The sequence below is a fragment of the Meriones unguiculatus genome, chromosome 2 (genome assembly GCF_030254825.1).
Source record: "Meriones unguiculatus strain TT.TT164.6M chromosome 2, Bangor_MerUng_6.1, whole genome shotgun sequence".
Classification (NCBI taxonomy): Eukaryota; Metazoa; Chordata; class Mammalia; order Rodentia; family Muridae; genus Meriones; species Meriones unguiculatus.
Window position 1 is genome coordinate 188,842,661 of NC_083350.1, and position 23,946 is coordinate 188,866,606.

The window sequence follows — 23,946 nt, forward strand, 5'->3', positions numbered from 1 at the left end:
ATTCTACATAAAATCTAAGTATCTTTTTAATTTTATCTTTGTTGTTGTTTTGTTGTTGTTGTTTGTTTTTATTGTTTTTTGAAACAGGGTTTCTCTGTGTAGCCTTGGCTGTCCTGAAACTAGCTCTGTAGACAAGGCTGGCCTTGAACTCAGAGATATGCCTACCTCTGCCTCCTGAGTGCTGGGTTCAATGGGGCCACTGCCCCATCTAAATCTACATACCTTGAGTTATAGGAACTTTTCTCAAGTTCAACAGGAAATCTAAGAGAACTGAAGATTTCACTGCTATGCAGCCATTTGGTCAGCACACGGAGCTATCCCTTGGCCCTGTGAGTCAGGACCCTGCTGGGCTGTTGACGTTGGGAAGGCTGCATATTTCCTGCTCTGAGGCTAGACCATCTAGAAGGCGGAGGTGACACAGTAATGGGAAACCATGAAGCAGGTAATGGGAACCATGGTTCTCCAGAGCTGACTTGCTTTGTGGGATGCCTGTGTGACCTTCCGCTAAGAAACTTCTTCAGGCTTGTGTGTGTGAACTTGTTCTGTGGAGAGGTCTGAGCTGACCGTACGGCCGAGGCCGAGAGTTTGGCAGGTGGATTAGACTTGCACCGACACTAGGGCTCTGTGGCTCTGGGCTGTAACACGATGACCTATGCTCCCCGAGCGCACGGCATAGACCGGGCACAGTGAAAACCCTGGCACACAGAGTGTCATAGCTGTAGGAGGGACTGTTTCCACCGTACAGACCAGGAAACAGAAGCTAATGCCGAGACACAGTTGTGGCATGTCTTAGTTACTTCTCTATTGCTGCGATAAGATAAAATACCACTACTAAGGCAACTTGTAACATAAAGCGTTTAATTCAGGGTTGTGGATCCAAGGGTTAGAGTCCATGATCATCATGGCAGAGAACAGGACAGCAGGCAGGCGGGCATGGGGCCCAGGCAGCTGCAGAAAGCTTCCATCTTGAGGTACAACAAAAATAGGGAGAGGTAACTGGAAATGCCTTACACTTTTGCAACCCCAAGGCCCAAGGATACGCCTCCTAATCCTTCCCAAACAATTCTAACAACCAGGGATCAAGCATTTAAATAAGCATATGAACCCCGGAGGTCATTCTCATTCAAACCACCACAGGGCACAAGGCAGTTACGGGGTTACGGGGGGGGGGGGGGTGGACCTCTGTGAAGGCAGTGGGGAGAAAGCTAGATCTGGCAGAAGGAAGGCTGCACCTTCTGAAGACTGATGGAATCCTGGGGCTCTGGACGGGTCCATCACTTGCCCACCTCACTCAGACGCTGGGTGCAGACAGAACAGGGCTCTGGTAAGACAGCACTTTACAGCTGGGGTACCTGCCGATGCAGACAGCTGAGGAGAAAGCCCAACAATGCGTTTCTACAGCTACTGCAAGGGGCTACAGCTCCAAACTGCTAGAACAGTTGGAAAGTGCTTTGAAAAATGTGCTCAGCAGAGTGTTGAAGTATGGCTGATGCTACCAGACGTTCTACGTGCTGGAATCAAGAATGTCATGGTAACTCCTGGAAGTGCTGATTGGACCTAACAGCTCACTCTCCCCTCCCCGGTCTAAGCCACTTTGCCGAGGCTTACTCCAGCTACAAAGCACAGCACCCCATGAGAGAGCACAGCCAAGAGTGGCCGTCAGTGGGCAGAGGGAACGCTGGGAGGCCTAGGGAGCTCTTCATAAGTTAACTTGTTTTGTGAGTGCTCAATGAGGATGCTTTGCGGGGGGGGGGGTGTTCATTAAGAAGCGCTGTGGTCCAGGGGATGTTGCCCGTTAGCAGCAGGGCTGCGGCAGCCGGGAGGCCAGGCAGGAGCGGACAGCGACAGACGGAAGTTCGAAGCGAGCCCATGTTTTCCAATGACTTGCAGCCAGACCTGTTCTTAAAATGCAGAGATGACCACTGAGAAGGGAAGCAGCAGGCGTTTGGAACACGCGCCCCACCACAGAGAGGCTCCTGCTTAGTGCCGGCCGTTCCAGCCTCCAGCAGGGGCTAATTGTCTGACGTGCACAGCGTTCGGAGAAGATTGTTAGTCTATTATATTTAATTTACAAATGTGAGAGTCAATAGTTCCCCATTTTTCTGTTCTCTTCTCTGTGTTTGTAAAGCATCCCACGTCTTCCCAAGCATTTGCTAAACGCTGTCTCTGATTGTTGCTTAGTCTGTCTCTCCATGAGGCGCCCACCTCATTCAGCTCCTCTCATTGTGGTCCACACTGCCTGTCCGAGGGGCGTTTGAACCGATTGCTGTCAAATTCTAAGTGTGGCGTCTATACGCTCTGGATCTTCCACTTGTATCACCCTCTAGACCTCTTGTGTGTAGATCACCACCACTCAACCAAAAGGATTCTCATGGCAGATGCCAACGTGGTGACCCCCTAACCCTTTCTGCACGGCCGCTCTGAAGCACCTGCCCTCTCCTGGACTGACGCCCTCTCAGAATGTCCCTGATTTCCTCACAATGCGGACGGCAGTATGTGATTTTAAACTGAGTGCTCACCAAATGAGTCATGGCTTCCTGGAGTGCCGTGTTGAAAAGAAAACTCGAGTCACATCGAGGATGCTGGGTTGGATTAACATGCCTGGCGTGGGAGCAGACAGGGGACGGTCTTTCTCTATGCACTCACTTTCCTATATTTAGTAATCTTGTCTCTGGCTTCTCCTGTGCATCCACTGCTTACACTTGACTTCTTATTGAGTGTCGGGGCCGTGACGTGGGTACTAAGAGGATTAACTGAGTGAAGTATAGAAGCCTCCTGACTCTGTACTGGATTCTGAATCACTAACTATCATTATTACTACCCTAGGTTTTTCCTGCCTTCACAGATTTATCTGATTCGATATTGTGCCCTTTCTTTACCTGACTTAGTTCATGCCTCTTCTCCCAGTCCATTGCCCGCTAACGTCTCAGAACATGCTAAGAACAAAGGCAGAGACCAGGAGGTGGTGATGTATCCAAAGAGCGAGCAGAACGACAGAAGGTGAAGTTGTTCTCTTGCCTGGGAGTTTGCTTGTTTTCAATCACACCAGTAAGCCTGGGAAGGAAAAAACAGACAGTGACTGTCTTCATTCCTCTTGCAGAGATGCCACTGCCCAAACCAGAAAAAACCGCCCTCGAAGAGTTTTGACCCCTGACTCCGGGGCAGGGCATCTGATCACCTGCTGCCTCTGCTCTGCTCCTCTATACCCACCGTGCTCCTGCGTCTGCCCTGGGCCTCCTTTCAGGGGATCTCCGTGCCATGGGAGGGGAAGAAACAGAAGCAAGTACCACAGATCAAAGCAGAGGGAGACAGAGTGAGAGGAAGCAACAGCCATGGGTGGAGCCATCTGCCTAGAAACCTCGCCTCCCCTCTGCTGACCTCTGGCCTGCCTCCTTCCCTGCAGGCCTCTCCTGGGCCCGCCCCTTGTGGCAGGCCTTCAGTGGGGTTTCCTTCTATCCCAAGAAGGGCTTTTTTTCTTTTCCTTTGTTTTGTTTTGACAAGATATTTGTAATCTCAGCTTCCTCCTTTTTCTCCCAGCCCTGGTGGCTACTAGGAAGCCTAGAGTGGTCCCAGATAGGGGTGTTGCTCTGTCTTCCCAATTACCCAGGCTTCCCCAGGAGAAGTCTTTCAGCCCCAGAGATTCCTGCCCTACCCCATCCTTGGAGTAACCAGCTTTCTCCTCTGCCACTGCCCGACAAATTGGAGAAGAGGGCCTGGCCACACATCCACCTCTCCACCCTGCTTCAGTTGGCTGCAGGCCACTAGCACTGGGCATTTTTAAATTTGGGAGCTGGCACTCACTCACGGGGCTCAGTTCGGGTCAGCTTGTTTGGTGACCTGCAGATGCTTTCCTCCTCAGCAAGTGAAGTCTCCGGAGTGGCCAGCCCATTGCTGCTGGCCTCCTGGGATTGGCGGACACTCAGGGCAATACCTCAGCTTGAGCACCAGGACACAGGCAGAGAGGCTGAGTAGAAATTCTAAAGTACCCCAGGTCTGACGCTCCTCCATCAGGGAAAAGCCCCTCCTAAGCATAAACACATTTGTTGCCTCCCTGCATAGAACTGCCTTAAGAAGAAATCCATTGGCCACCCTCCGCACTGTGTCCTCTGCGCCTCCACACACAGGAGAGTTTATCTTTTTAATGAATAAAACACATGCCAATTGCCTAAAATTAAGAAGTGCAGTGGTAATGAATAATTCCCAGAACCCCGAAGCCCACTTGCTCTCTTGGTAGAGACTAGGAGAGCCGGGCTGAAGGGATCCCAGCTTAACCCAAGGGGCCTTCTCTTCCTTCCTGGGGTTCACTCGATGCTCCTTCCTTCCTTCTTCCCACCAGGAGCCAGGTCCTGTCTGCAGATGCTGCCGTGGCTTCTCCTGGGCCTCCCACCACCATGCCCCCGTGCTCCCACATCACCTCTGGCTTCTCCTGGACCTCCCAGCACCATTCCACAGTGTCACCTGTGGCTTCTTGCTGCTTCTTGCCTGAGTCTCTCCCAGAAGCCCATCAGCTGTGCAGACAGGCTAACCCCAAAAGGGAAGGGCTGGACTCTGAGTTCCCAAAAGCAGAACATGCTGCTCTCTGCCCAGCTGCAGGTCCAGAAGTGTGGAGACTGCTAAGATGCGCCATCTTCCCTTGGAGGACACACACACACACACACACACAAACACACACACAGAATTGGAAAGTCGCAAAGCGTTGCACCATGGAGGGCCAAGCACACACGGAAGCATACCGTTCTACTCCAACCCTTGCTAGATGCAGGAGAAGTAGGAAAGGATTTATGAGACTCCTCCATGCTCAGATTTGCAGTATGAGCAAGTCTCATCATTTGCAGCACCTCCCCCCCACACACACACAAACTCCAGTGTTAAGGCCCCAGTTCACAAAAACCAGAGAGTAAAAATGTAAAGCGTTTCATGTCTTTAGTCTCCTGTTGTCATAAAATTGTGCTCACTCTCATGATGTTCTGTTGATTGTCATTTGACGGGGTGGCTCAGCCAGGGGCAACCTACTGGGCAGGTCTGAGGGAGCTTCTGGGTCAGGTTTACAGGCTGGGAAGACCCAGGCTGAATGTGGACTGCCCTGGTCTGTGGGCTCGGGTCCTGAATGAATGAGAGTGGAGCAGCTGGTCAGCAGCATCATATTTCTCTGCTTCCTGCCTGTGGATAGAATGTGAGCCCCGTTCCTGCCACATGTCTCCTTACCATGATGAACTGTACCCACAAACTGAGGCCCAAAATAAACCCTTCATTAATTTGCTTTTGTCAGATATTTTGTCATGGCAATGAGAAAAGTAACTAAAACAGCTATTTAGTGTTGTTCTAAATAAAGCAAAATTAAACTTTGAAATTAGCCTATATTTTACCATTCTGTTTCGTATTGCCACAACAACATCATTTCTAAATGCAAATTTAAGAGCGTTTAACTGATACTGCACAATTTGTACTCCGCAGTCCGCATATGCAGGCCACCAACCTGTAAATATGGAGCAGAGATTCCCTGAGGACAAGCGTGTATATTTGGAAGCAAACGGGGACACTGCAGTGCAGAAGAGACTTGCCTGGGGGGCAGGAGTGCTGTGAGGGAAGCAACGCGAGGCAAGACGAGGAGATGGGGTTAGCCACACTGAATCAACACTCCTTGATTACAGGGTCAGCGACGAGCGGAATCATTTCCAGATTAAGCAGGCCCTTGCAGCAGCCTCTCTCTCCCCCTGCTTCCCCGACCCCTGTGTGTGTGTGTGTGTGTGTGTGTGTGTGTGTGTGTATGTGTGTGGCCAGAAGTCGGTGAGAGCTGTCTTCTTTAACCATTCTTCACTTACCTACTGAGGCAGGGTTTCCTACTGAATCTGACTGAGCTCACTGATCTGCTAGAGAGCTTGCTAGGGGACCTCCCATCTCCACTCCACCCCCACCTGGGCATCCTTGTTGGGCAGAAGGGCACCAGGTCCTCTCCTCTGTGAGCTTCTGGCTGTTGTAACTGATTTTCTGATGCACTTGTCCCTGGGGCTGGTTTGACAACATGTCTGCGAACACCACACAAACAGCTCTGCTGCCTTCATGTCTCTCCCTAACCCAGTCACAGTCTAGCAGCCTGCTCTGTCAGGTTCAGAAGCCTGCACTTGACAGCTCTCCTCTTCGTCCATTCTTCATGCCCATTCTCCCACAGTACTCCCTGAACCTCGGCTAATACAGATTGCTCATATCCACAGCTGAGCACTCATGACTTCTTATTCTTGGCACTTCAATGAGATGTGAGTCTCTTGAATTAACCACTGCCTTATCTGACTGTGAAAAGAAACTCCTCTCACCAACTCGAGGAATGCAGGTCTCTGTAACCATCGGCACATGACTTCTCCAGTCATCGGGAAAAGCCGTCCTGCCTTGTCACAGCCTGCTGGGAAAGACTGGCAGATGTGTCCTGCCCCGTTAGGTGGGCACAAGCTGTCTGCACTCAGATGTGACAGTCCCCACCTCAAGTGGTACAGAGGGATGCATTCCGGGGGTCTCTAGAGAACACTGTATTAGCCTGCTTTCTGTTACTGTAGCAAATACCTCAGGCCAATCTAGTTATGAGGAGAAAAGGTTATCTTTTTCATAGTTTGGAGATCTCTACAATTGTGCAGACCTGTTGCTGTTAGGCTGTCTATGGGCGGGGCCTTGTGTATCATGTCTGGAGTTTGTGCTGTTGCAGAACCCTTCACTTCACAGCCAGGATGAGAGCAAAAGAGGAAAAAACTGGGGTCCACAATCCTTCAAGAGCTCCTTCCTCTGTGAGTGACCTCTTGGAGTGCCCTTCTTCCTAATAATGCCATTGGCTAGAAACTGATCTTTGTTTGGGGGACACGCAATCACTCTATAGCAAGCCTAAAGGTTCTCAGGAAGAAAGCACTGGATTCCAGACTGAACAACTACTTAGCTTTGGGGTAGGAAGGGGTGAGCTTCGACGGGCTACTGAAACACCCACCTCTAAGGAGGGCAGCGACTGTCTCTCCTGACACCAACTGTAGATCCAGGGGAGCTTTGAAGGGGGTGGGATGGAATGGGCTAGAAGTCACTAGACTGACACGTCTACCCAGATGTCTTCCTGCTGTCTGTCCAGTGGGCACAGGGCTCTCAGAATCAGATACTCAGCCAGTTCTCCAAAGACGCCTCTGTCAGCACACACTTTTGTCCTGCAGATGGTAGTGCTCTGTGAGATTCTGGTCCTTTCAGACATTGCTTGGGCACTGAGTGTTGAAAGGAACTATTCTAATGTTAAAAATGCATTTAGCATCTTATTCCAGAAGCCCCCAAACACCTCACCATTTTGCTACCTAGTGCTTCTCCATTAGTCATCTTAGGTGATTACTTTGATTAATGTCTGTCTTCTCGGCTGGACAGAGTTGCCTCGGAGCCTCTCATAGGAGCCACCAGTTTTCCCGGTTTCGCCAGATGTGCCAGCAGTGGTGATAAGTACGGGCAAAGTTGTTTGGCTTGTTTGGTAGGAAACCAACCTTGAGCACAGATCAGCGCTCTTTTGTTTGACCTCAGTGCACAGCCTGGACGGTATTCCACAGGCCGACGGCACTGGCTTACTCCCGAACAAACAGCGTTAGTTTTCGGGAACTCTCTGTGTCTGTTAGAGACACGGCTGGCTGGAGACAAGTTTTCACACTGGGGTTGCTCTAGACTGGGAGCTTTCACAATGACAATTTTCTGACAGGTGGCAGCACGCTCAGTGTGCGGGGACAGTTTTCCAGCAAGCAGAGGCAAAAGCTGTCCTGAGCAAACACTCACTGAGACACCTGAAGGGCGAGGGCAGCGTAGCCTGGCCATCATCGGCTGAGGACTCACTGATCACACCATACTTCACAGCTGGGTCTAGCTCACCACATCAACTCTGGGTACATGTTGTTACACAAAGAAAAAAGGGGGTATGTGCATGTGCGCACACACGTCACACACACTCGTGCACACACTACATTTCTGTCCGAAATTTGAAAGTTACAGGCCCTCTAAAATAAACCTGTTTATTTCAAACACTGGAACCTACAGGGATACTTGATTGATTTCAGCCTGAGCTATAGCTGTAAGATCTCTCCCCACACCCTGTCTCTCTCCTTCTCTCCATCATCTTACCATCACAGCCGAGAAGGAAGCGTAAAGTTGTTCTACTCATTTGGTAGGCAACGGTGAGTACAGAAATTCTCCTTTGCTTTGACTTGGATGGCCTCGGCATTCCCGGTGATGACGGCCGAAACACAGCACTGCCTAACAGGGAGTCTGAAAATAATCAAGAAATAATTAAGATGAGTATAAATAAGAAAACAGACAATCAATAAATAAAGTCCATCCCCATGATTCTAACAACTGGTCCTGCAGAAGGGCTACATGCCACCGAAGGAGCATTCCAGGGCAGCACCCTGCAGATTAATTAGGCAAGAAGTAGGCTCCCAGCCACAGCACACTCTGTTCCCCAACACGGCTCAGAAATGATTTGTACCCTATTTATGACTTCAGGCCCTTGCCTGTGCTCCTTTGAGTACTCTATTAAAAACTTTTTGATTAACTTGGTCCCAGGGTCAACTTTCTGTTTGTCTGTGTTGTGTGGTGAATAAATACCTGTCCCACAGCCTTGCTCCGGGAGCCCCCTGGGCACACCAGCGGGCAGTGGTAGCCAGGATTCGTGCACCAGGGATTCGGAGCATCGTTCTCGGGTCTAACGTTACCTGGGAGACTCACGATTTGTCTGATTTATAAGAATGCTATTGCACAGCCATGTGGGGTGACCCTGTCTCATTTGTTTTAAGAGCATCTGAGCTGTCAGGAGTCAGGAATAAGGCGGCTCTGTTTTTATGAGGCTGCAGTATTTCTCACTGTGAAACGATAAAAGGTGTGCGTGTGTGTGTGTGTGTGTGTGTGTGTGTGTGTATACATCCCCAGTTTGAACCAAAGTCATAATAAATTTATGTACTATTGCACTTGGCTCTAAATCATTTCACTAAGGGAGGCACACCAGCTACAAATTGAACTTCTCTTGTTGGTGCCGCAATAGCTACCCTTTGAAAAGGAGAGGGAGAGGGAGGAGCCAGCAGCCCATCACGCTCCCAGCAAACTAAGGACAAATTGGTGCTCTCGAGCACGAAGTGCTTACTCATGCGCTCTCCTAGCGGAGCTCCAGAAAACCACTGCAGAGTAGGAAAGCCAGAGATTACAATGTTGGTTTTTAAATAAAAATAAATGGAGAAGCTTATGCTGAGGGAAGAAATTTGCCTTCTCAAATTCATACAGTTTATAAGGATCCTCCAAACTCTGGGGAGGGGCTATGACGTAGTCAAATAGTCTTTTTAATCCCTTCTGCCTCCAGAGAGCACAGCCGGTCTCTCACTACAGACTCATTCTGTGTGGTGGACATTTCGGAACAATCATTTAATATCCATTAACAGCGATTCACTTCACAGGTTTTGAGATGTTGCCGAAGGTTATGTCCCATTCATCAGAGGGGCCCAGATGGACCAGACACGAACGTGGATCAGACTGGAGCAGGAAGGCACACTGTCACACTTGCCACTGAACTCAAGGAGACACGGTCAGTCAGCTCCCAGCTAATGGCTGATGGATGAAAGCTGCTTACAAGCCTGGATAACTTCCCAAGGCCTCATAAACCAGCAGCTTGCGCCTCAGACCGTGCACTTCTGGGACCCTGGGACAGCTGCATCAAGGGATAAAAGTCATTTTACCTCTACTTCCACCTGAACCTGGATTGCTTATCATTGTCTGGAGCAAGCTCCTGACCAGAATCAGTGTGAAAGGAGAGCCTGCTTCCCACCACCGCAGAGCACACCCAAGAGTAACATGCCTGCCAACACTGGTGACTTCCTGTCTGCTGATGACTTCCTGTCTGCTGATGTCTTGGCTGATTTTGTGTTACTATAATAGAGCACCCGAGATTAGGCACTTTATGCAGAAAAGAGGTTTATTTAGTCCATGGTTTTGGTAGTTGGAAAGTCCAAACAGCCTGTCATCTTCATGTAGCAAGGGCCTCCTGACTGCATTGCAACCTGGCGGAGAAGTGGGCGTATTTAGACAGACAAGAGAACAGAAGCCAAAGAGTGAACCACATAAGCAGAACTTGCTTTATAACAAACTGTTCTCCTCTCTCAAGAGCCCACCCAGCTCTACAGGACTTGTCCACTCTGGCCAGATGGAAATGCCTATGACACCATGAGAATGGACACAGTAAGGCCAATGTTCTGGAGAGGGCTGGAGCAGTGTGTGCTAGTTCTCAGAATGGACAAGGTAAGGCCAACATTCCAGATAGGCTGGGAGCAGGGTGTTCTAGTCCTCAGGTCAAGAGTTACTTCCAGTTGCTGAGCACACACGGAGGTTGAGGGAGGAGACACCCCTCAGAAAGAGAGAAACAGCAGGGTGCAAAGGGTTGCTATTCTGACACCCTATATTTTGACTCCCTAAGCAGCAGCATGCTTGGTGGCAGGGAGATGAAAGAAGCAGTTTTCTTGCAGCATCCTCTTGATGTCACACCTACCTGAGCAGTTCTATGAGAGCTCTATTAACCTGACAAGGAGTCTTTGCTCTGGGAGGACTCAGCACTACCCTGCCTAGCTCTCTCTTCTCATCTATTTCCTAATCCGTGTCTTTCTCCAATGAGACAATCATGACTTAGGGAGACTGTATACAAGGACACTGTCTTAGTTCCATTTCTATTGCTGCAATAATACACCAAGAGCAAGGCAGCTTATAGGAAGGGAGGGTTTATCTGCGGCTTGTGGTTCCACAGATGCAGTGAATACAGCAACTGAGAGCTCACATCTTGTCCTGAAAATAGGAAACAGAGAGTGTGTACCAGAATTGTGCCTGGCTTTTGAAGCCTCAGAGATCCCACCTACCCGCCCAGTCACATACTTCCTCCACCAAAACACCACGTCTTAAACCTACCTAAGGAGCACCATCACCTGGAGCCCAGCTACTCAGAAGCTCAAGAACATGGGCAATGTCTCATTCAAACCACCACAAGCATCCAGTCCAGTGGTAACGTATGACAACAAATCCCGGGAACAACGTCAGCACCCCTCAGTGGAAGAATGGCTAGTCAACCCTAATCCTTCCAGACAGGGAAGCTGGTAAGCACTGAGTAAGCCTGTGTAATGGTGCACGGAAATGCCTTTACTATTTTTTAAAAAGAGATACAAAATTATGAGAGCTGTATAATCACATTATAACTTTATTGTGTAGAGAATCAGAAAGAAAGAAACCGAAGGGTCAGTGATGGTTAACTCTGAACACGGGGGTGTCATGGAGTTTTTAAAATCCAGAGTGCAGGGAATCTTATGAAAGAAGGGAAAGACAGAAAGACTTGGAGGGGACAGAAGCTCCATAAGGAGAGCAACAGAACCAAGAAATCTGGCACAGGGGTCTTTTCTGAGACTGATACTCCAACCAAAGATGCATGGAGATAACCTAGAACCCCTACACAGATGTAGCCCATGGCAGCTCAGTTCCCAAGTGGGTACCCGAGTAAGGGGAACAGGGACTGTCTCTGACATGAACTCAGTAGCTGGCTCTTTGATCATCTCCCTCTGAGAGGGGAGCAGCCTTACCAGGCCACAGAGGAAGACAATGCAACCAGTCCTGATTAGACCTGATAGGCTAGGGTCAGATGGAAGGGTAGGAGGACCTCCCCTATCAGTGGACTTGGGGAAGGGCATGGGAGATGAGGGAGGGAGGGTGGGATTGGGAGGAGATGAGAGAAGGGGGCTACAGCTAGGATACAACGTGAATTAAATCTAATCAATATAAAAAATTAAAATTAAAAAAAAGTCTTGGTACCTCTCCAAGTTTCTACATTAAGTAGGATGTGTGTCTGCTGACGGGGGTTTGTGATAGGGCAGTGTCCTCTGCATCACCTGGAGGTCTTCTTCGGGCTGCCTGGCTGTTCGCTGGGGTTTTCAAGTCAGTGGGTTGGGGTGAGTCCTCCAATGTTGGTGTCACTCCTGGCACAGCAAGGAGAAAGCACAAGGACAGACTTCATTTGAAGACAGACTCGAGTAAAAATGTTTGGAACAGGGACTGCTGGGGCTGAGCAGAAGCAGCGCACACCTGAGCGAGCAGGGGATGCAGCAGGCCACCAGCATGGAAGGACAAACAGCACAGTTGCGTGCACAAAAAGATGCACTAGCATCCCACTCCTAACATTAACAGGGACATCAGCATTAGCTGGACCAGAATAAGACAGCTCTTGACTTCCCTCTCAAAGGAACACTTGTAATTATAACAGCCAGAGCTTCACGCCCCCCCACACTCCCGACCTGAATACCACAAGTTTGAATGAACAGATAGAAAAGTGTTTTCAGAACTACAGCACTCTATACAAGCATACAGAACCATCATCTTTCCTTTTTGTCTTGGGGCAGCCATCTAACTACCAAATTACTTGAAGGGCATGTCAATGTTTCTCCTAGAAGCCTCTGAGAAGCTGGAGAAGTCCAAAGGAAGATGGATGTGGTTGGTCTCTTCCCCCTGGAGCTGCCCCCTGGGCCATGTCGGCTTAGTGAGGAAGCAAATTCGGTAACGCTGTGCTTCAGCGCAGACTGCTAGGTACCTGTGCCTGGACCCAGACGGACAGCAGAGCATTAGACATGTGTGTCCAAATGGACAAACAGGAAACTACAGATCATTACTCCTAGAGCAGCCTCAGGAGATGGACGGAGGTGTGAGATTGCACCAGGGAAAGGAAGGAAGGCCTGCAGTGTGGAGGACAGGAGACGGCCTGAAGCTTTCCCAAGGAAAGCAGGAAGCTCTGAGACCGGAATGGAGGAGGTTCAACATTTCCCAACACATCAACCAAGGAGACAGAGGCTTAAAGACAGCGGCTTCTTGGTGAGCTTCTCATGTCTGGCCTTCCCGCCTCTACCCACGGCCCCGGAGGCTGATAGGGACAGGGCCTGCCGTAGCTTGGCTTGTTTTCTTCTCCAGCACACCAAGGGCTGCCGCAGAAGCCTGGGTGCCTGCCATGCAGGGAATGTCTTTGCTTAAATACTGGGGTGCGCTCTCTTTTGTTCTGATCCTTGCTATTGTTTAAAGGGTCTAGATTAGCTTAGGCATGAACTTTGAGAAGGAAAAGCACAAGCATGCCTTCCAGATCACAGGTTCAAGTGCCATGTTCCTTGAAGTCATTCACCTATGAACTTAGGGTCGGCAGCCACAACTAAAGCTGCACTACTCTCTCATTCTGCTTGATCTCTTCAAGCTCTGGCATGGGTGTTATTTGCCCCCCACCTACAAAAAGGTCGCTGTCCGGAGCTTTGTCCCTAAGGTGATAGTGTTGGGACATAACAGATTCTTAAGCGGCTGAGACAGGTTCTAGATCAGGGAGTTCGGAAGCCCGTGAAATATGATTTTCTTTTTCCTTTTAGGCCTTGGATAGTTCAAGAGAATTGTTATAAAAGCTTGATCCTGACGCTTGAGCTGCTACCTGGCTTTCCAACTCATAGTGTTGTCCCTTTGTCTCAATTACCCTTCTGTTAGTGTCCCCAGTCATTAGGGGAGGCATCCAAAATGGGGGCCCTCACCAGAGGCTACCCTACACCTCTGGGATGCTCAGCCTCTGTTGATGAGCTGACCAGACCTCTCCACTCTGTAAAGCCACCCTGTTTCAGGCATCTTATTATCTCCATGTGTTGGCTTGAAGTCTGAAACATTCCCCATAGCCCTGAGGCGTTTGAGTGGCCGCTCCCCCCGCTGGTGGTGCATGGCTGGAGTGCTGTGCAGACTCTGGGGTGGTGCTTAGCCGAGAACGAGGTTCGGAAAAGAATGCCTCCGAAGGCTCTGGCCACTCCTGGCTCTGCCTGGCGGCTCTGCACCTGTCTGAAATTCTTCCGTGAGATGCACCACTGTTCACCCTCTTCCCCACCAACTCTGTCTAGGCTTCCCTGCCATGACAGATTGAAACCATGGGCAAAAGAGACATTTCTTTTCTTAAGTTGCCTCTGTCATGTATTTTCTCAAATAGAAATGTAACAAATGCAACGGATTAATACTTCCAGAATGCCGTGTTTGATTCACGAGGCTGTGAGCCTAGACTCTGGCCACGGGCTCCAGATGGAAGTGTCTGCAGACTGCGACCTTTCCCTCCAGGCTGTGCTGTTTCTGGTGTTGTCCTAAAGACCCTTTGCCCTTTCAGCTGGCCCGGAAGCAGTGTCTGTCCTTTTCTGCACACTGTGTGAGTGAGCCGGCTGCATCCTACAGCTTGACTGACTAGATGAGAGTGTTGAACAAAGCAGGCTGCAAGCGCTTCCTTGTCCTGAGGTCATATGCAAAGCTATTTCCCTGAAGCTAGTGACAGTGTTTTTTCCTCCCGTGGTGGCAGGGCTGCCTACCAGGGCAAATCCAAGGCTTCTCTGGGGCTGGCTTTTTAGACAGTAGCATTCCTGGCATGTCTCACAGATTTTGAAAAGGCTACAGGGTAATATACCATCTATCTAGACATTTAAAAGGCATTTTTAAAATGCCAAATGTCTGTTCTCTGTCTGATTGGCTGAGCTTCTGCGCCTCATTTCTACTTTATTTAACTCCATGGAGGGGGCCTCCCATAGAAGCCACATCTGCAAGGGGACAGAAATCTTCGTTAGGGTGCGTCTGTGTTACTGCAAGATCTGGCCAAGGCTTCTGACCGTTTACAGCCTGTCTCTAATTTACCTGCATTTAAGAGCCTGATCATGGGCAGCTAAGCAGAATGTGACTGCAGTATGACTTCTCTGAGGGGACAGGAGCAGGCTCAAATCGCAAATAGCTTTAGGGGGAGACACAACAGAGGAAGACGTTGTCTGCTGAACCAGGGTCTCCCTTCCCATCCGCAATGAGTTAGACGGCTTTCAGGAGGCTGTTTTCCTGATAATGGGCACGCGTGCTATATTACCCCGGCATTCGGAAGACAGGCTTCATGGCCAGACGTTTGGTACTCCTGACGCTGGGGGTGTGGCAGGCAGATTGAGTCATGCAGATGGCGACGACAGTGCTCTCATTTCACCCTGAGTCTCTTTATTCAGACTGTCCTTGAAATGCTTAATTCACAGAGAAAACGAAGGGCTGGCATTTCCCCAGCTTTCTGTTCAAGAGAGAAGTGTGGGTGAAGATACCCGATGGTCTCCCAGCTTGGCTTTTTCAGGGTAGCTCAAGTCTTCTCTAATAGCTACTGTATTCCCTGCAGCCAGAGACACAATAGCCGGAACAGAAAATGGCTATACCTAACACAGGAAGGAACAAAAGCATGTAATGGATGTCACCAGGAATATTGCCAATATTTTAAACAGGTCTTAGTTAACAACTCTTTGTCTTAAAGACAAGATCTCACTTTGTAGCCTAGTATGTAGTCCGGGCTGGCCTTGAACTTGGAATCCTCCTGATTCTGACTGCTGGCGTTATGGGGGAACACTGTCATGGCCTGCAAACTCCGGCTCCTCTTTTGTTTTCAGAAACACCGCATTTCTCTAGTGCCTTTCCAGATGCTGGGACTACCTCAGTGAACAAGACACTGAGCCAGATCACAGGTTGCTCACAATGGGCAATCCCGGAAGGAGAACAGTGATCAAAACACTTGATGACAAGTGCCATGAGGAAGAGTCAGGAGCGCGTTAGCATCCAGAATCCCATCTGGGTGGGAGAGGATGATGCCAGAGACGACACCCCAGGCCTGGTAGCACCCACTGAGTGCTGAGGGCACTGGCAATAGCCATGGCATGCGCGTCAGTTAGACCATGGCCTGCTCACACAGGAAGACCTACCTGAAAAGGAAGATAGGCTCAGAACGAGCGGTTCCATGCTGTTAGAACTCAGAACTTAGCAAGTGCCATCAGACAGGCTGTCTAGAGGTTTCAGGCAGACTTGAGAGTCCTGCAAAGGTCCATCCAGGTCGACCAAAGAGGGGAAGCCCTCTCTGCAGAGAGGAAAACGATGGCACCGGATGCTTACATGTCTGTCACTAGGACATTTGCTCAACGTGTGTGCAATAATCAACAGATCCACAGAAAATTGAGGTCATCAGGGGTGTGAATCCACCCCCAAGAGCCGAGTCCAGAACATTCCTAGAGTTCTGAAGTTTGTTTTCTGTTCAGGGATTTGTAGATCTGTGGTAGTTAATGGTAGTTGCCAGCCTGACTGGGTTTGGAATCACCGAGGAGACACACTTCTGTGAGGGTGTTTCCAGGGAGGCCCTGGGGAGGTGCCCAGTGAGGATGGCGCCATGACCTGGTCCAGGATCCAGACTGAGAAAAAGGGGGGAGGGGGAGGAAAGGGGGCCAGCTGAGCACCAGCACTCAGTCTGTGTTCTTCCTGACGGCAGCCAGTGCGAGCAGCTGCCTCCTGCCCCTGCCTCAGGCCTTCCCCATCTCAGACATTTCCTTCCTTTGTCACAGCAGTGAGTAAAGAAACTAACCCAGGATCATTCCAAACTAGCACTCTGCCTCTGCTCTGCAGCCTCATCCTTTGCTGGGACTGTAAGATCGACACACAAAATTCTAAGACAAACTGACTTCTCTTGGAGTCTTGGAAAATAAGTCGAGTAACTGGGTGGTAGAAAGGTTTGTTGACGCCAGGTGCAGGGTCTGAGCATCACCTGTAAGTCACGTAGCTCTGCCGAGGGGTTGCTGCTTTGCTTGGTTGTTTTTGAGGCAAGGTCTCACGGTGTGGCTGGGGTTAGCCTCGGCATTACTGCGTTTTCTCCCTCAGCACCCTGACTTCTAAGATTACAGGCTTGTTCCACAGCACGCAGCTTCTACCTATGCCCGTTTCCAAGGGGTTGGTTTTAGAGCTTAACTCTGCCCGCCAGAGCCTGCAGGCAATGAAAGGAGTGAGGACATAACTCCTCTCCAAGCTCCAGCGGAGAGCCCCAGCTCTGCAGTCACCGGGAGCAACAAAGCCAGGGAACGTTTCCCAAGCGCCATGGCTGCTCGTGGGGCTTGGAGGAAAGAAAGACGTCAAGGCAACTCCATGATGACACAACCAAGGGGCCAAACGAACAGACAGGTAAAGGAGGGGAGACTGCTTGACTGGCAGGCTTGGTCTACTCAGTGTGTGTGAATGAAAATGAAAATGGCCTACAGTGCCAGGGGAGCCGGGCTGAGAGACACAGGCGTGGCTTCCAAGCTACTCAGGAGGCTAAGGCTGGAGGATCGCATGGAAAACAGTGAGTTCCGAGCCAGCCTTGGCAACTTCATGGAGACCATCCCTCAAAATACAAGCAGAAAAGAAACTCCGTGTACAGCGCAGTCAGAGACTAATTGCTTAGCATGTGAGAGGCCCTGTGTTTGATCTTCGTTACTGCATATTACTGCAAATACATACATACATGCATACATATATATACACACATGAATACATACACACATATACATATATATGCATACATAGATACATACACATATATGCGTACATAGATACATACACACACATACACACATACATACATGCATACATACATACATACCAGGATTGCTCAGCAGTGTGGCCAGGACTTCAAAGGTTGAGCTGTGGGCTCTCCCAGAACAGTCAAGGCCACAGGCAAGGGGACCAGCAATGGGAACTCATAGTGGCTAGCCCTTCCGTTGCCTTTAGTTACCCGGTACCCCAGTACCCTGAATATGTCATTGTCTTATTTCACAGGTGCAGAGACTAAGCCTTGGGCTGGGGGACAGCCCAGTGGTTGAGCCCTTGTACAGCACTCACAGGGCCCTGGGCTCAGTCCCCAACACCACGAAGGAGGGGACTGAGCCTCAGCCAGAAGGGATTGGCGTAAAGTCAGGCCTTAGTATGCAGTTACTGCACAGTTGGAAGCCATGCCCGTCTGCCTCCTAAGTTCACGGTCTCAGCAAACTACTGCCCATTGGTTAAAAAGAAGTCTTCCTGCTGCTGTGTCAAAACTGGGCTTTTTGTTTTTATTTTCGCTCGGGTTCCCCTGGGGCTGGAAAGCACTCTCTTTCTTGTCAGGATTATGCAGGGCCACACTTGGGTCCTGTTCCCTCCCTCCCTCCCTTATTCTTTCGTCCTCTCCCTCCCTCTTTCCCTCCATCCCTTCCTCCCACTGTAGCACCAATGTCTCCCCTCAGCACCAACAGCAGCAGCATCCCTCTGTCTGCTCTGACAGCGGTCATGGGGTCCTGCTCGTCAGCCCCATGATATCCAGACCGCAGCCATGGCCTCCTCCCCTCAGCTGCCCTGGCACACATGTGTACGGAGCATGTGCTTCCGTGTGTCTCAGTGGCAGGCTGCGGAATGGGGCATCTTCTCCCCCTGCAGTCAGGTCCCTACCTGCCTCAGGGCAGAACCGGTGCCCTGCCACTCAGAGCCGGAGCTGCTGAGTGAGCCCTTGGGGCCACCAGCCCTAATACACCGGTGATAAACCTTGGCTCCAAAAGTCCTTGCATGGGGCTGTGAATAGATGAGTCAGTAAAGAGCTCAGGCATGAGACCCAGAGCCCATGCCCCAAAGTCAGCCCTGGTGGTGTGTGTGCAAACCTCGTGATAGGCAGAGAGAGCAGGGTCCCTGGGCTCGCCTAATTGTGAGTCCCAGACCAGGCAGAGATCTTGTCTAAAAAAAAAAATGTACATCTCTTGGGGAATAGCACTTGAGGTTGACCTCTGACCTCCACAGAAGGTGCACAGATCAGCATAAATATATGTGCGCACACACACACACACACACACACACACACACACACACTTTCTCTGAAGTCCTTACATATGTGTATTCTCTCTTTGAGACTCATGTCTCTGCCATGTGCATAGCCTGGGCTAGCCTGCTGTGAATCATGTGACAGAGGCGCCTAGTCCTTTGTCCCTCGCAAATGTGTGAGCAGCCTGGGAAAGGTCAGCACGGCCACAGACTCAGCGCTCGGGTACACCACTGCAGAAGCCTAGAGAGAAAGCTGAGCCCAGGCTGAGGCCCTCGGATCCTCAGCTGTGAAACCAGACCTTCATCTCCCACCCACTCACCGCATCTAACCAGGCCTTTGACAACGTCCGAGTCTGAGGAGCCACAGCCAGCCACACTGAGCTCTACGACTCCCGGGCTTTTCCGTGTTGAGGCCTCGGGTTCGACAGCTCTCTGCACTCGCTGAGCTCTCTCCAGTACTGGGAAAGGAGGGCAGAACCAGCCAGCTGTGCCTCTCCCCACATGGACACTCTGGGCCCAGATAAAAGGGCTCTAATTAAAAGGCAGGGAGGATCAGATAGCTCCAGACTCCACCGCTGAGGGTGCCGGAGCCCTCAAAGTCGCTCTGCTTCTGACTGTTCGCACGGTGGAAGACTAATTAGTTGTGACAGGCTGACCACTGGAAGCCATTTTCGTAAGGAGGACATGGTGATGGATGGGCCCATGCTGCTCCAGTGTCATTGCTAAAAACGACGCGACGAGTCCAGCTCCCAATCACTCAGATGAGCCTACAATACCGAGATCCCTTTCAAGCCTCAGGACCGCACTACAGTAGCTGACAGCTGTCACCCCTTCCCTAGTTAAGAGCCACATTTGTGAGCTGATGGCAGTGTGCAATGCAGGCGAGGCTCCCTCTATGTCTGGAGGCGGGAACCAGACCCGAGCCAGCCTTGTTGCTAGGGTCTTGGGTACCTAACTAGGGGCTAGCACAGTGGAAAAATGCAGCCCAGTGAGAAGTGTGTGTGTGTGTGTGTGTGTGTGTGTGTGTGTGTGTGTGTCCCGATGGTGCACTACAAAGCAGACGCTGCCATTGGGAGAGAAGGTGGCTTCCAGTTTAACGACACACTTTGGAGAAGAATGAGAATGAGAAAAAGCATGTCTCAAAAAGTCCTCAATCTGGAGTGGGCCAGAGTTTTTTAAAAGACACAGATATCAACATTTTTGACTTTGCTGCCAAGAGGCAAGATATCCTGGGGTATTTATATAACTGTTTAAAATGTAACTGTGACAAATATAAAAACCATTCTTAGCTTACTGACCACAAAAAAAGAAAGAAAGAAAGAAAGAAAAAGCAACTGCCCAGATTTGACCCAAAAGCCATGGTTTCCCAAGACTGGCCTTAAGAAATTGTTGTCTTTCTCACAGTGCTAGGGTTCTGTGAGGAAGGTAATTCTGTTTTAGTATATATAAAATATTACGCAATTTAAGTATGCAATAGGTAAGCTATCACATTCTTGGTTAATGAAGTATGTACTCATAAATACATATCAATAACTGTTTTATTATATTTGATAAATTAATAGATCAATATATTGCTTCCATTTCAGTGTTTTCAGTGATGCATTGTATGACAATGTGTTTGCATACATGAATATATTGATGTATTTTTACCAGTGAAGTTACATAGTAACATATATAGCATATATATGCTATAGTCATGACAGTCAAATTATAGACAGTGACATATTCCATGAATTACAATTTCTTCCATGTAGCATCACAAACTGGTATCCTTTCCTCTAGCCAGAGCTGAAGGCTCTTTAAGTGGTTCCTGGTGTGACCACTGGGCCGCCAGCCACGAACCCACGGAAACCTCCAGGTCTTATGGAAAAGGCTGCCTTGTGGAGCGAGAAGCCCTCGTCTAAACAACGCAGCGGATCATAGATGCCGGGGTTCATTCACTTGCTAGTTGCCAGGGCTGGGGTGGACACCAGGGCCTGGCACGTGCCAGGCACAGCCTTTGCTGTAACGATGCACCGGGCAGGCCCTGACTTCATTACTGGTGGTTTATGGAGAGGAGAGTTCAGAGCTGCTATTTTAGGCATCTGGTGACCTACATGTCTTTTCTATAAGAAAACTCAATGCTCTGTGACATTAGCGCTTGCGTTTAGCATATTTAGCAGGTGATACATTCTCGTGTCTAAAGGCAAACCTACAGAAGGCTATTCTCGGCACGTGGGCCCGCACTCCCTCCGGATAATCCTGGGGTGCTTCCAGGAGGTCTCATACTAGTACAAGGCAAAATTCTTGTTTGCCCAAGTTTATTCTCCAAACAGTAACCTGCTGCTCACCGTGCTTTGCCCCCAGGCACACACTTGTCAGATCTGAGGGGTGGCAAGCGCCCAGGCGCTCTGAGCTTGGCAGCTGGCTCTGTGAAGCAGTTCTGAGAAGACGGCTCTCTCTGCAGCACAGCTCCGGGCCCTCTCAGGTGCTTCCACTGTCTCCAGCTCTGGAAGCCAAAGCCCTTTCCTGGGGAGTTTCTCTCCTAACAGGATGTCACTCCAGTGCCAAAACTTCACAGTTCCTTCAGATGATGACCCAGCTTTGGTTTTCTGACATTGCATATCCTGAAACATACCAGGAGAGGCAAACAAGCTGCTTTCACCTACCCTCGCCCATGGGCATGGGGCAGGTGGGCAGCTAGTGACCTACAGAAGGGTTTTTCTTCTCCTGTGTCACCATTATAAGGGTGAAGTTCCTTCCCGTCTCTCCCTTGTTCCTATCCAGCACTACAGGGTAAAGGGAAATGAGAAAATGACACACCCTGCTGAACCCCAACCACCAAAGACAAAGGCTCGGCCCATGAGACCATGCGTGAGATCTGGCCCCAGCCGTTCCTAGAGCCAGAAACCGCCACTGTCAGCAGAGACTGTTACAGTGCCCCACGCTGCTGGCGGTGGCTTCAGGCCCCTCTGACTTGCTGATCTGTTTGCTCTCTTTAGGGCAGGAGGACCTTCATCCTCTTTCTCACAAAACAGCTGATACAGTTTCAGCTATTTTGTAGAAAGAACAAAAAACAAGGAAGACTAAGGGAGACTGCCCGTCCAGCAAAGCTGCTGCTTCCTGAAAGGGGGGGGGCGCGGACATTAACGTGGGCAGAAGAGACGACAGGTTGTCTTGACACGGTGCTCTTTGCTTGATACTGCTACTTTTTCAGGAACCCACCAGCTTGGTGAGGAGGCACGCGGTCTAGAGAAGCCAGGAATGTTAAGCCTGCAGGCTCGGCTCGTCTATGGAAGGGCTGTGTGACTGTTTTCCACCCAGGCGGCTGGGAGGAGGTGCTGTTGATAGGCTGGTGGTCTGTGCTACCTGGGGGGCCAGGCCACACCCAATCCCCCTGACAGACTCTCCCTCCGTAGACCCTTCTCTTGAGCATTGTCAGTCAGCCAGTGGTACGCATCCTCAGGGGAGATGTCACGTGCACTTAAGCTATAGAACCTATCTTCACAGAAGAAGTCACACGCACTTTGCAAAAGTGTTTCTGTGTAGTCATGCATTAAGCTTTATTATGCCCATGGGTAGAGATGACTGTTACCAGGAAGCTGCTTTCCCAAAACTGCACTGTGCTTAAATATCTCTAAAAAATAAAGTAGGTGTCAGGATCTAGGATCTTGGACCAACACTGGCTGAGTCGTGTTGAACCGGCTCTCCATCTTGTCTCATGTGGACCGTTACTCAGCCAGCCATGGCTTGCAGTGAACCCCACAGCTCAGGGCCTCTTCAGTCCACTCGCCTTCTGACATCCTCCTATCACCACACCCTACACAGAGCCCACCAATGTGACAGCATCTGTGCCCAGGACCATCCTGAGGTGATAGAACATGGAGACTGGCCAGCTCCTCTCCCTCCTGACGTCAGCCATCTCTTCTGTCCCATCTCTCCATGTCCTCTCCAGGGTCAAGGCTTTGTCCTTCTGAGATTGGACACTTTGCCAATGACTCAGTGCAGGGACCGTACCTCCCCCGGTGCCCCAGGAACCCTACCTACCGCCAGCAACACTCTTCCCAAGGTGCCTGCCTGGAGCCCAGGTTCTCCTCATGGACAGCCTGAGTTCAGGCAGCAGTGCAGAGCTGAGCTGCCTCTGTCCTGGCAGCTTCTGCACCGAGCCTTCCATCTACCTGAGGCGTTCATTCCCAGCTTCAGCTTCTGGTGGTGACCAGGGTCCTTACCTTGACTCCCACTGCCACTTCTCCTGCTGGAGAGTTTTCTCTTTCTGTCTAAGAAAGATACCTAAAGACCGTTCAAAAAAGACCTGTGGAAGCCTGCTACTGATAAAGCTTACACACACATACACACACACACACACACACACACACACACACACACACACACACAAGAGAGAGACAGAGTTAAAATGGAGTTACCTTTTAACAGGGCAACAACGTTTCTGCTAGACACTAGAGGCTGACAAATAAAAATCCCCGTGCCAGGGATGGGTTTCTTCTTCTGCTGTGGTTGGGCAGGAAGGACCCCACAACCCCCAAAGATACAGGCTATCACCGTTGCTCTTGGCTGCCCAAATCCACGCCCATCCCTTTCCCAAAGCTGCCTCCACCCCTTCCCATATCCACCCAGCTTCATGTTCTTTATGTTTAAAATCCTCCAGGATTGATTTGTGCTGCCTAAAACATTTCTTCATGTGTAGTCTTCCACTGGAGTACAGCGGATTTATCAGAAACTACATTTTTAGAGAAAATTAACCGTTCCCTTTTTAGAAGCTATCAATTGCCAATGGTTTCACAGCTAAGGGTGGCGGCGTGTGCCAGATCCCTCTCCATGACAGAATTTGGTTTTGCACATGTTGCCATAACTACTCAGAGTCCATGTGTGCAGCTGCCTGGCTCGTCCACAGATGATTCTCTGGCCGCCTACAACTTCTGGCCACCACTGAGGCCACATCCATTCTGAGACCTCCTGAGGGGTTTGCACAGGCCAGCCCTGACTGACCTGTGACCGTTCCCCACCTCAGAGCCCATGCAAGTCCAGCTCAGCCCAGGAGGTCTGAGTGGCGGCTATGCCCTCCCCCCCTCACCGGGGCAGCCGTGGAGACTCCAGGACCAAAGCTTGTGCACTGGCTGTTATGTCTACAGCACGAGTGCGCCAGCATCTCAAACCCTCATTAAATATTGTACATACAACCAGTACACAGAACACAAAGGCATGGTAAATGTTTGCTGAATGAAGATGTGTCAGCAACCCAGGCTTGAGACAGAGGACCAAGATGGTTCTGCTAAGGTATGA

At 50.2% G+C, this 23,946-nt stretch overlaps 1 long non-coding RNA gene across 1 annotated transcript; it reads right to left on the reverse strand.

The window, feature by feature from the left end:
- Positions 1–859: 859 nt before the first annotated feature.
- On the reverse strand, positions 860–23,270 carry LOC132652492 (uncharacterized). Its single transcript, XR_009590136.1, has 5 exons — positions 23,070–23,270; positions 11,830–11,993; positions 8,122–8,265; positions 2,880–3,054; positions 860–1,896 (listed from the first exon to the last, which is right to left on the reverse strand). It is a non-coding gene; the product is annotated as an uncharacterized LOC132652492 (long non-coding RNA).
- Between the last annotated feature and the right edge of the window lie 676 nt (positions 23,271–23,946).